Source organism: Stenella coeruleoalba (assembly GCF_951394435.1).
Source record: "Stenella coeruleoalba genome assembly, chromosome: 6".
Taxonomy (NCBI): Eukaryota; Metazoa; Chordata; class Mammalia; order Artiodactyla; family Delphinidae; genus Stenella; species Stenella coeruleoalba.
In genome coordinates, this window is record NC_137151.1 from 10,549,007 (window position 1) to 10,560,809 (window position 11,803).

The following is an 11,803-nucleotide window of genomic DNA, read 5'->3' on the forward strand; positions in this document are numbered from 1 at the left end:
ATATGTGGTCTTTATCTCTTATCTGGGCAGGGTTCAGCCTCTCCTATTATCCTGCTATTATCTTCATCTTGGAGTATCTGTCCACAGGGGACAAACTCCCGCTGCTCATCCTGGGGGCCTATCTATCTCCTGCCTCTATTCCAAGGGAAATAAGATGGAAACATGCCTATCCCTTCCAGGGTCTTCAGGTTGTACCTTGCTGCCTCTTTTTATTCTCTCACTCTTTACCTACCCCATTCTGATAGTTGAAATTCTTATGAGGATGGGGATTACACACTTTTCCTTATAAATTGTGGGAAACATTTGGGGTCATAATTCTACAGGGAAGAGAAGCTCAAATAAGTAAGGTGATTTATTCATCTTAAGGAATAAATGAGTGACATTTTTTCTAAGATTATTTTTGGTGGATGAAAAATGTGCTAAGTATATTTAAACAGATGGAAGATGGGAGAACTGTAGTGTAAGTTCTAACAGTTTTGTGGGGGTTTTTCTTTTGTAATGCAAATGTATGACTTACGCTTTGATTGCCTAGGTATCTATTTCAAAGAGGCATCTACTTTAACCAGGGCTGTCTCTATTAAGACACTGCCAGCCATACAACTAGATAAAGAGCCAGGAACCCTCCACCTCCACGCCCCTCCAGGCTCCTTTGTTTTAGATCTTGGTTGATTTCAATAACTGATCATTTGGGATGCCTTTTTTTTTTTTTTTTTCCTTTTCCCAAGCTTTAAATTCCTGGTCTTGTGTTTTAAATTCACCAATAGTGAGCGAGCCCATGAAGCCCTAGGCCTCTACCCTCAACTCCAATAAAAACAGAATCCCAGGGGCTTCCCTGGTGGCACAGTGGTTGAGAGTCTGCCTGCCGATGCAGGAGACACAGGTTCGTGCCCTGGTCTGGGAAGATCCCACATGCTGCGGAGCGGCTGGGCCCGTGAGCCATGGCCGCTGAGCCTGCGCGTGTGCTCCGCAACAGGAGAGGCCACAACAGTGAGAGGTCCACATACCGCTAAAAATAAAAAAACAGAATCCCAGGATTTGCACACTTTTTCTCTCTCCCAGTGACCTTGCTGTGGCCTGACAACTAAAGACTGTCCCTGGCTCTAAGAGGATTGAGTCATTAGCCAATGTAGCCACTGACCTTTAACTCACCCTGAAAGGATTTCAGAGTACACATCAGGAATGAGGTACTCTGTGCTCTGGGAAAACTGGCAGAACAGGCCTTCTGATAGATATTTCCAGGAGAATTTTTTATGAACCTGGAGTCTTGCATCTTCCCATACTTAGAAAAGCACTAAAACCATTAACTAAGATAGCTGTTTCTTGTGACTAGCAGCAACCTTCTACCAAGACGTGCGCTGAGTTGTATGTAACCCCTTCACCAAAGTCACTCATATACTGACCTCTTCTTCCCTGTCTCTTCATAACAGTTTCTCAGAGCTATCTGAGAGGCTATCTCCAGGGCTAGAGTCCTCAGTAAGACACTGAATAAACTCAACCCACAGCTAAACTGTGCCATTTTTCTAAGTCTACAGGCCCCAGGTGTGCTGTGAAATCTCCAGGTCTTGTAAGTAATAAACCTATATATTTTTTTCAGTGTTTCCTGGTGGTTATTCCTGAAGGGCATCTTATAATCATAAGAACCACAACACTGGTTATTGATAGGCTGAGACCAGCACAAAACAAGGAGTGAAAACTGGTTTAGGCAACAAGGTCAAACTCACCATTTGATTAGAAATGGTAAATACCCTAAACTGCTAATAAATTTTGCTAATTTGTAAAGCAAATCCAAATTCCTAATGAAACAAGAGGGAAGGGGGCAGGGCACAACCTCTAAAAGAGTGATGTAGCCATATTAGATACAACATCAACTGGTTAGAACTGGTTAGGTCCAAGATAGCAGAAGATCTACTTCCAGTGGACCTTAAGCCTCATTATATGCTCACTGTAACACATTAGCTACATGACACACCCATAGGCGCCATGACAGCCTTTTCCAAAATAGTTGGAATAATCCTCTCACTCATTCGTCTATGAAATTACCCAGCCCATTAAAAACTAACCACCCCAGGGACTTCCCTGGTGGTGCAGTGGTTAAGAATCCACCTGCCAGTGCAGGGGAGATGAGTTTGATTTGCAGAGAGGTGACTGGGCATTTCCAAAGAAAACATGAAGAAATGGGGGGAGGGGCAAGAAAGACTCGTAGAATCAGGGAAAGGAAAAATTACAGAGGGTTAGTCCATGTCAGTGTGGCTAGGCCAGCTGTGTCTGCTCACTGGCAGTTATGGAAGGTAAGACTCCTCTGCCCACACTGACTGGGGCCCTTTCTCCTCTGATGGTTACTTTTCAAAGGAATGACTTTTAAGTCCTTGAGAAAGATACTCCTGAACTGTAAGAGATGCATATTCACAACTGTAAGCCCTTTTTAGTGATGGCTCTCAAAAGGAGAGGTCAGGTGCCTCTCATCCAGCTTCGACTAGAACAAAGAGTAAATGCTCCAGCTAGTGATGACCTTTCTCAAGCAGACATTTAAGTGGGGGGTGGGGAAAAGGTCCTCCTGGGGACACAATCTTAGGCTTCCAGAAGGCAGGCTAGAATTTGGTCATTTCTAAGTGCAGAGGTTTGGATACAGACCTTATGGGTCCAGATTTCCACAGAGTCAAAATGAATGTAAAATTATTAACATAATACCTGACACGGCGTAGGCAGTTAACTCAGTCTTTCAAAACCTATTATGAAGAAGCACCTTAAACATCAAAGAGCAAATGCAGTCTTAAATTAATCAATATATTATGCAAAAACACAGTTCTTTAAAGTTGGAATGAATGGAAATGTATTAATAGCCTCAGGATTAAGTAAAATATATAGTCTCAGGATGAAAATTGGATAAGAATAGTAACAACTTAAAACTTGCTTGCTTATGAATTGCTGTCAGAATGTAAATACAGGGCATACCTGGTGGCGCAGTGGTTGAGAATCCACCTGCCAATGCAGGGGACACGGGTTCGATCCCTGGTCCGGGAAGATCCCACATGCTGCGGAGCAACTAAGCCCGTGCGCCACAACTACGGAGTCCACTCGCCTGGAGCCTGTGCTCCGCAACAAGAGAAGCCACCGCAATGAGGAGCCCGCGCACCACAACGAAGAGTAGCCCCCGCTCGCTGCAACTAGAAATAGCCTGTGCGCAGCAACAAAGACCCAATTCAGCCAAAAAAATAAATAAGTAAATAAATATTAAAAAAAAAAGAATGTAAATATAAACCAGCTCTAAAAGGTACAGTTACCCAACAATAACCGAATCATAGTTTGTCAGTCATGTGAAAGAGGCCTCTATGAAAGTGTTAAACCAGGCAGCTACCAGCTAGATATGAGCAGAAAAAGGGGGGCACGGGCCACATGGCAGGAAACCACACATCTTGCAAAACAGCAGGGGGTCCTTGGGCAGACATAGAAAAGCAGGAGCCTCTGGACTAACAGGAAACCACACATGTTGGGGTGATCAGTGTCCTGAAGGCAGACAGAGAAAGATGGGAAAAGGGGGAAATCTCTGGCATCCGAATGTAACTTTTTACTCATTATGCTCTCATTACAATAAAATTAGCCTTGCAGATAAGAATTTCCCATCATGTACCGGAGCCATAACACTTCCAATCAAGGCCACATAAGGAGAAAAACCCTCCTCCCCTGGGGAAGGTGGAGCTGGGATGAAAATCAGAGAATACGACCCCCAAACCCTTCCCTCCACAACGAAGAGTCCACCCCTTCATTTCTAGGCCTCACATAACCAACTTGACAAAGAAACTCAGGGCAGCTACTCATCTGAGCCTGCCTGCTCTCCTCTGGAGAGGGTACTATCACTTAATAAATGCTCACTTTACTTTCTTGACCTCACTGTCACATCTCTGAATTCTTTCTGCCAAGAGACAGAAACCTACCCTCGGGTACCATCTTTAGCGGAGCCAGCCAGGAGGATTGGGGAAGCCTTAGCATCTCGCCCCCCTTGCACTTGAGAGGCGCTACTTGATTTCCCGCCATTTCTCTCTCTCACTCTCACTCTCACTCTCTCTCTCTCTCACTCTCACTCTCTCTCTCTCTCACTCTTTCCACTCTTACTTTTGTGCTTTACTTGTCTGGTAGTGGGAAAAAGAGAGAAATCTGCTAGGCATCTTCCAACCTCCCCGCTAGGTCTGGCACTTCTCACTGTTACAGGCCGCAGGGCCTGCCAGGAGAGTTTCCAGCCTTCTTCGCAGGCGGCCAGGCACCCGACCCGCAGGAGCTTTGCCCTCTGGGTTTGCCTGGACCACCACTTAGTGAACCGTCATCAGATTCTATTGTGTGGAAATATAAAACGCAGCCTTACTTTGAGGTGTCAGGCGGTCTGGACCCGGGTGTTCGGACAGAGGCCTCCGGAACCTGGGCCCTGTGGCTGGGACCCCATCCGGGTTGCACATCGCCTGGCGTTTGGCCGGGCCCCTCCAAGGTCCACCGTGCGGCCAGGGTCCATCCCTGCCTCCCCTCCACCTCGCCCTGCCCTGGCGGGGAGAGGAACGCGGAGGCAGGAAGCCGGCTCCCGGCGGCTCACGCACACGGCCACGCCCCCCGTATACGTGCCTGGGCGGGGCCTGCGTCTGCAGCTCCCGGATGTACTTCCTTCCGGCCTCCGGACGGACGCTCTATCCCCCTAAACCTCCCACTGTGCCAGGCCCTACGGAGCATCATAGAGTGGAGGGGTGAGGGCAGCCCTGCCCACAAAAGGGAAGGGAAAAGAGAGGCTTTTTTTTTACAAACCACGTCCCTTAGTGGCCAGTGCCTGTTTTCAGAAATTTACCACCCTTTTAGAGAAAAAGCTGAAACCTAAATAGGCCCTGGGACTATAAGGATGTCTGTTCAAGGAAACATACCCCAGAACACAGGCGCTAATCATTGGCCACAGAATCTATAGAGAAGCTCTCAGGATACCAGGATAGGACATGGGCTCCAGGATGTTCGGGCCATCAGGAGTGCCACGTGGGGCAGTAGCTGGCCCCCACTGTGAGTAGGGTCAACGGGACCAGGTGGATGGGAATGCCTGGAACCAGTCCTGTCTTAGGGACCCCCCATGAGACCTCCTAACCCCAGTGGTCTTCTCTGTTACAGGAACATCCTCTCCCTGAGGGAACGATGGGGAACACCTCCTACATCCCCAAAGACTCACCCCCTTGGGTGCATTCTGAGTCACTGGGACAAGTTTTATTTAGATTCTTAAAAATGAAAAAAATCTCATTTTCTTTTGTGAAGAAGCCTGGCCCGAGTATAAACTTGAGGACCATGAGGCCTGGCCAGAAAATGGGAGCCTCAACTCTAATACCATCCTACTGTTAGACATCTTTTGCAAAAGGCAGGGAAAATGGACCTAAGTTCCTTATGTTCAGGCTCTAATGACCCCGAGAGAGAACCTGGAGCTATGTAAGTCCTATGTTAGGGAACCTTGCAGGCTGGGGCCCATTCAGGCTACACAAGAGCCCTCTCTAGTGGCTAGTGAAGAACGGGAGCCCCAGACAGAAGACTCAAGCCCCAACAGTCTTCCACCATCTTCAGCCTCTCCCTCCACCCTACAAGTCTCTTTTCCCTTCCAAACCAGAAGTGCAGCCAGAGCTTCTTTGCCCCATTCATCAAGTAGTAAGCGGGCCTCGGGGTACACACCTGTTTTTCTTTGACTGACCTTAACTAATGCCGTACCTGCTTGGGTCAATTCTCCAAGGACCCTAGGCTCATCAAAGAATTCCAGGCACTGACTCTTTCCTTTGACCTTACCTGGAAGGACCTATATATTGTCCTTTCCCACGGCTGCACCACTGAGGAAAAGACCATATTTGGGCACAGGCTCGAACATATACTGATGGATTACACATTGCCCAACCACATCGATACCCTGTGGGCCTGACATCAGTGCCTATAATGGTTCCCAGTTGGGACTATCAACCAGGTCAGCCTGGTATCACTAGTAGGGATCACATGATCCTTTGCCTCACTGAAGGGATAAAACAATGCATTATTAAACCTGTTAACTATGATAAGGTTAAAGAGATCACCCAAGGCCAAGATGGAAATCCAGCCCTATTTCAGTCTCGATTGGTAGATGCCCTCAAAAAGTATACGAATGTAGACCCAAACACTTTCGAGGGACACGTTGTATTTGCAACCCACTTCATTAGCAATCAGTTCCTGACATTTGTGGGAAGCTTCAAAAGTTTGCCATAGGGCCCCAAACCCCTCTCAACCTTCTTATTGACAAGTCTTCAGTTTCTTTAACAATAGAGACCAGGCTGAGGAGGAAAAGAAGGAACAGCATGACTTTTAAGAAAAAAATGACAGCAAGCCAGGCCTTTGGCAGCCATCAAGACAAGATCTAACCCTCCTCCTGGGCACCCCAAAAGTACTCCCAGAAGACCTTGGCCAGGGAAGGGAGCCTGTTTTAGCTGTGGGAGCCCTAAACACTGGAGCAAGGAATGCTCAGGAAACAGGACACCATGCCAGCTCGGCATGAAGATGGGCCACTGAAGGAGGGAATGCCCCCCACCCCCGGCTCTGAAGGGAGGGAGGGAATTCCCCCAAACCAGTCACGGCAGTGGCTGATTTGCGGGACCTGGGACCTCCCAAGTCTCCCAAGAAGACAGTCATCATCACACGGGAGGAAATGCAGGTGACCATTGATGTGGGAGGTAAGCTTGTCCAGTTTCTAGTGGACACAGGAGCCACTTACTCTGTCCTAACTTCTCATGCTGGGCTCCTTGCCCTGAAGACCTGCTCTATTTTTGGGGTAGAAGGAAGGCCAAAGCTAAAACATTTCACCAGCTGTCTAACTTGCACCTGGGGAAAGACTCCTATAACTCACTAGTTTCTTGTCATGCCTGAATGCCCCAGCCCATTATTGGGAAGGGATTTTCTCTCAGCCTTGGGGGTGACTCTTACTCTTTCTGAAAACCAAAACCAAGGAATGTTTTTGACTGGACTATGTATTATACAAGACATGAACAGTCCAGCCCCAAGTATGCCCCCAGAAATTGAAAAACTTATAGATCCACAGGTCTGGCACCCAGGGATCCCAGGGAAAGCAAAGTTTGTCACTCCTGTAAAAATCACCTTAAAGGAGGCTAATAATTTCCCTTCCAGGCATCCATACCCTCCTCTGTCTCTCTGCTCTTTTGTCATGTCTCCTTTAACCACAACCACCTAACGGTCCTCCTTGCTGTTCATACCAGCATAGCTCCAACTTACAAACATCCACCATCCGATACCATGAATGCCATCGTTAAAGTTACTAACACATCTGACTGTTGAATCTGGCCCCGCAGCTGCACCTCCGCAGGGGACCTACGTCTTTTAGGACTCCCCAACTCCTTGGGGGACCAGATGGTGCTAACGCCAAAATATGCTGGGTCCTCATTTATCACCCAGTGCGGTAAGGAAGGCAGCACTGTTGCAGGAACCACTGGAGGCCAAACTCTCTGGAACAGACACTCCCCTCCAAATGAGAGGAAAGGGTAGACTAAGCTTTTAGCCTCTGTTTTACTGGTATTAGCATCCAGCGACTAAAATTAGGATGGCTTACTGAAACATACTACAATCACACTCTAATTTTTAGTAGTCACAGTTGAGTGACAGACACCAACCAGATTGCCAGCATATAATATGTGGGGAATGTCACTATCTGGTGACTGGAATAACTAAAACTAAAACTCACAATAAAAACATAATTATAGTTAACAGTACATAAGAGAAAGTCAACACAGGGAGTAGACAATATTCCACACTAATGTTTAATATAACTAATAACTATACTCAGATATACTCCAATTTCTCCCTGTTACAGTTGCTGTATCAAAACCTGATGTGCCAAGGAAAAAACCCGATGGCTTCAAAAAACTCCAGCTTCAAATGATGACGTGTCAGGGATTTCAGCCCATCCCACCTGCGGATGGGGGCCATCAGCACCCACTGAACAAGCTGCCTCCTTCTACTTCCCACTCTCCACCTCCGCCACTGTAAACAACCCTGAGACCCCTCTCTCTGACAGATAGCAAGGAGATCTGGACCCACAGGAAGGCACAACGCCCATGCTCAGCTTAAAGCAGTTACAGAAGACAGATCATCAACTCTTGCCCCTTAAAAGATAATAAGGGTCCAGACTCCTTGAGGCAGGCATGTTAAAGCAGGCAGGTAGCTAGATATGAGCAGAGAAATGGGGGCACAGGCCACTTGGCAGGAAACCATATATCTTGTAAACAGCAGCCAGGGGTCCTTGGGCAAAGAAGAGAAGGAATCTCCAGATTGACAGGAAACTATACATTTTGGTTTGGGGCGTAATAAGTGTCCTGGAGGCACACAAAGAGAGGCGGGAAAAGGCGGGAATCTCTGGCATCTGAATGTAACCTTTTGCTCATTATGCTCTAATTACCATAAAATGAGCCTTGCAGATAAAAATTCCCATCATGCCATGACACTTCTGATCAAGACTAAATAAGGGCAAAAATCCTTTCTCCCCTCGGGAAGGCGGAGCTGGGATGAAAATCAGGAAATATGGCCCCAAACCCCTCCCTCCACAATGAATAGTCCACCCCTTCATTTCTACACCCCACATAACCTGCCTGCGAAGAAAACTCGGGGCAGCTACTCACCTGAGTCTGCCTGCTCTCCCCTTGAGAGTGTACTGTCGTTTAAATAAATTCTCGGTTTGCTTTCTTGACCTCCCTGTTTCCTCTCTGGATTCTTTCTGCAAAGAGACGAGAACCTACCCTCCAAAAGAAGTCAAGGCATCTGGTGTGCCAAGTGATGCCAAGTGTGAACTCACACCTCAAGTGACAGCAAAGCATCCCTGAAGTCAGGAAAATCTGGATAAAGGAGACTATAAACTTCCCAAAGGCAAGTTTGTGTGCTCGACTCATAGTGAGGCCAAACAAACTTAAACGTCCGGGGCTTAGAGCAAAGAAAGGCTTATTGCAAGGCCAGACAAGATGAACAGGTAGCTTTTGCTCAAAAACCCCAAACTCCCAAAGGTTTGGGGGGAGGAGTTTTTAATAGGTGAAATTTGGGTGAGGGTTGCAGGGTGTGTGACTTTTCCCCTGATTGGTTGGTGGTGAGGTAACAGAGTGGGCTCCAGGAATCTTGGGCTCAGCCTGAAGTTACCCTCCTCCACCTGGGGGCGGGGTGGGGGGGGCGGTCCTTAGTTCCTGCAGAACTCAGAGATATATTGTTATGTATATTCCTTGAGGAGGAACTAGCACCCTGCTTTAATTGCTGCACTGTATTTTGATTATTCTTCCTTTCTTTCTGTGTTCCCTTACTTCCCTGATTAGCAACTGTTTGAACCTACCTTTTGGAACTCAGGGAAAGTCTGGGAAGCTGAAGCCTTTATCCTGCACATAAGAAATAGGGAAACAGAAAGGCTTTTGTGCCCAGGAGGGCCCCATGGGTCCTGCTTGGTTTCCCTAGGATCAGCTCAATTTCTCTGGTCAAAGCTGATATGTCCTTTCTGATTTTCATTTATGGCCAAGTGCAGTCCCAGTTTTAACAATTACACTGTAAGTGGACATCAGTACTGAATTTTCCTCCTTTAAGAAATATAAAAATGGGGTCCCTTTAAACATAGGGATTGTAATCTTCCTGGGCTCTGGCCTAGATTACAGATACCTCCAAAGTAGCTGCCATGATTAATCACCATATAAATGTATCGTCATCACAATCATTACCACTAAACTACTGAGACACAGTGCAAAGATCTCTGTAGGAATTATTTCATTTAAATTTAGTTGTGACAGTATATGGAGAAGGTGATGGGAAAACAAGCTTAGAGAACACTCACTAAATGCAAGAGACTGGATTTAAACTAAGGCCTGTATAAAACCCTGGTCTGGATTTTGGGGGTTTCTGCTTCATTGTATCTGTATACCTTGCAGTGTACACCAAAGGCTAAATCTAGAACTGAAAAAAAAATCACAGAACTGACCCAGTTAGCATATTTTAGAAAATAATGCTAGTAAATTGGTTGTTTTCTTTTCTCTTCCACTGCCTTAATGCTTTTATTGTGTTTAGGTAAAAAATGCTTTCTAACACGTAGTTAAAATTTGATAAAACCTACTATGAAAACACTAGACTTAGTGACTGTCATAAACCCTTTTATTGACAACATGCATTAACTGGAATCATCATCTTCTGGGGAATAATTGGAAAGTCTCTGGTTGCATCTGTCCAGCTGTATATTCTTTGAATGCCACTTGAATTTCCTTTTTCTTTTTTTAATGAAAAAAAAAATGACGTTTTGTGGCCCAGAAATAGTTGAAGAGCTGCAAATAGAGACAGCTTGGATGTATAAACATAACACTTCATTTAAAGGAAGCATTCAATAAAAATATTTAGTTGGACTTATGTAGCTTATCAAAGCAGTGCCAAGACATTTCCAAGAGAATGTCTTTTTGAGTTGTGAGATTACAATCAGCATCTGGAAATAATAAACTTCTGTGACCTGCTCCCTTTTTTCTTGTGTTTTAAAACTTGGGAGGAAATTTCCACCCCTGAGTGTTTAAAAGTGCCTCATCTTTCACTCTCTCTCTCTTACAATAGCAAAAGTTGTATATATCAAGTATCTAAGCTATGGAGAGATTTCCCTAAAAAAAAAAAGAAGGAATTTTCATATGCCAAACCCAAGTTTTTTAGACAAATAGAACTGAAATGGAATCTACCACTCTGTTTGCTAATCACTTGTTATGTCACCTTGGACAAATGATCTCCCTGCAAACTAATTATGATAGTACATAGGTAGATGTTATGCTTAATATGTGTAAGGTATGTTATATACAGACCTACATGTATTATGTATGTATGTGTGTATATATACACATATATCACATTACATATAAATTTGAGTTGTGCATATATAAGTAAGAGACCTTGTTACAAACTTCCATTTTCTACATTAAAACCATCTATTTCAAATGAACTTCCCTATTTTGAATAAATGAATTCATGTCAAGAAAAAGAAATAATTGCTATCAGTTTAAGTCCTATTCCCTCCAGGAATACTGGCATTTAAAAAAAAATGACAAAAATTAAAACACTGATACTTAGGAATGCCACTGGGAAAGATTTTGGGCAAATCCTGGTAAGCAAATGTACATTTTGCTCATGCCAAAATGAAATCTATTTCCCAAGTCCGGTTGCAGAAGGCAATAAAGAGGCCAGAGGTAACTGCAATAGCTATTCCCTTAGACTGCTTAACAGTTGGGGGATGGTGGGTTTGGATGACAGGAGATTGAGTGGAGATGAATAAAAATGAAATATGCAGATATTTACCAAATACACAATCATGACATGTCCTAAATGATTATGCCCCAAGGCTAGAAATATAATATTTGAGTTGATTTAGTTCTCTTCTCTACCTGCACTATTTCATAATAAGGTTGCTCCACAATTCTCTATAACTTACAATATAAAACAGTATCACACGCAATCTTTGACTTTTTTAATGCTTACAGCAGTCCTGTGAAGATAATTATTGCATCTTCATTTAAATCATAATGGAGAAAATAATAAGAGAATGAAAGGAAAAACAAAGGAAGGGGATGGGAAAAGAAAATCGTATCTGTTAAGAGCCTACTCACAGAGTACCCTAGATGTGTTAAGATCATAGCTCGTTTACTGCACACAATAACTCCATGGGGTAGGATTACTTCCCCTCTTTTTTTTTTTTCATAAATGAAAAAAGTGAAGCTCAGATGGTTTAGACAGCCTGTCCAATGTCACATGCAGAAAGATGGTCTATGTTCATACT

The 11,803-nt window shown here is 44.8% G+C and overlaps 1 long non-coding RNA gene across 1 annotated transcript in view; it reads right to left on the bottom strand.

Moving 5' to 3' along the window:
• The window catches only part of LOC307187575, a 428,053-nt gene extending 423,364 nt beyond the window's left edge, over window positions 1-4,689 (bottom strand). Inside the window, exon 1 of the long non-coding RNA XR_013828645.1 lies at window positions 4,358-4,689. This is a non-coding gene — a long non-coding RNA (uncharacterized lncRNA). The remainder of the gene's footprint in view (window positions 1-4,357) is intronic.
• Between the last annotated feature and the right edge of the window lie 7,114 nt (window positions 4,690-11,803).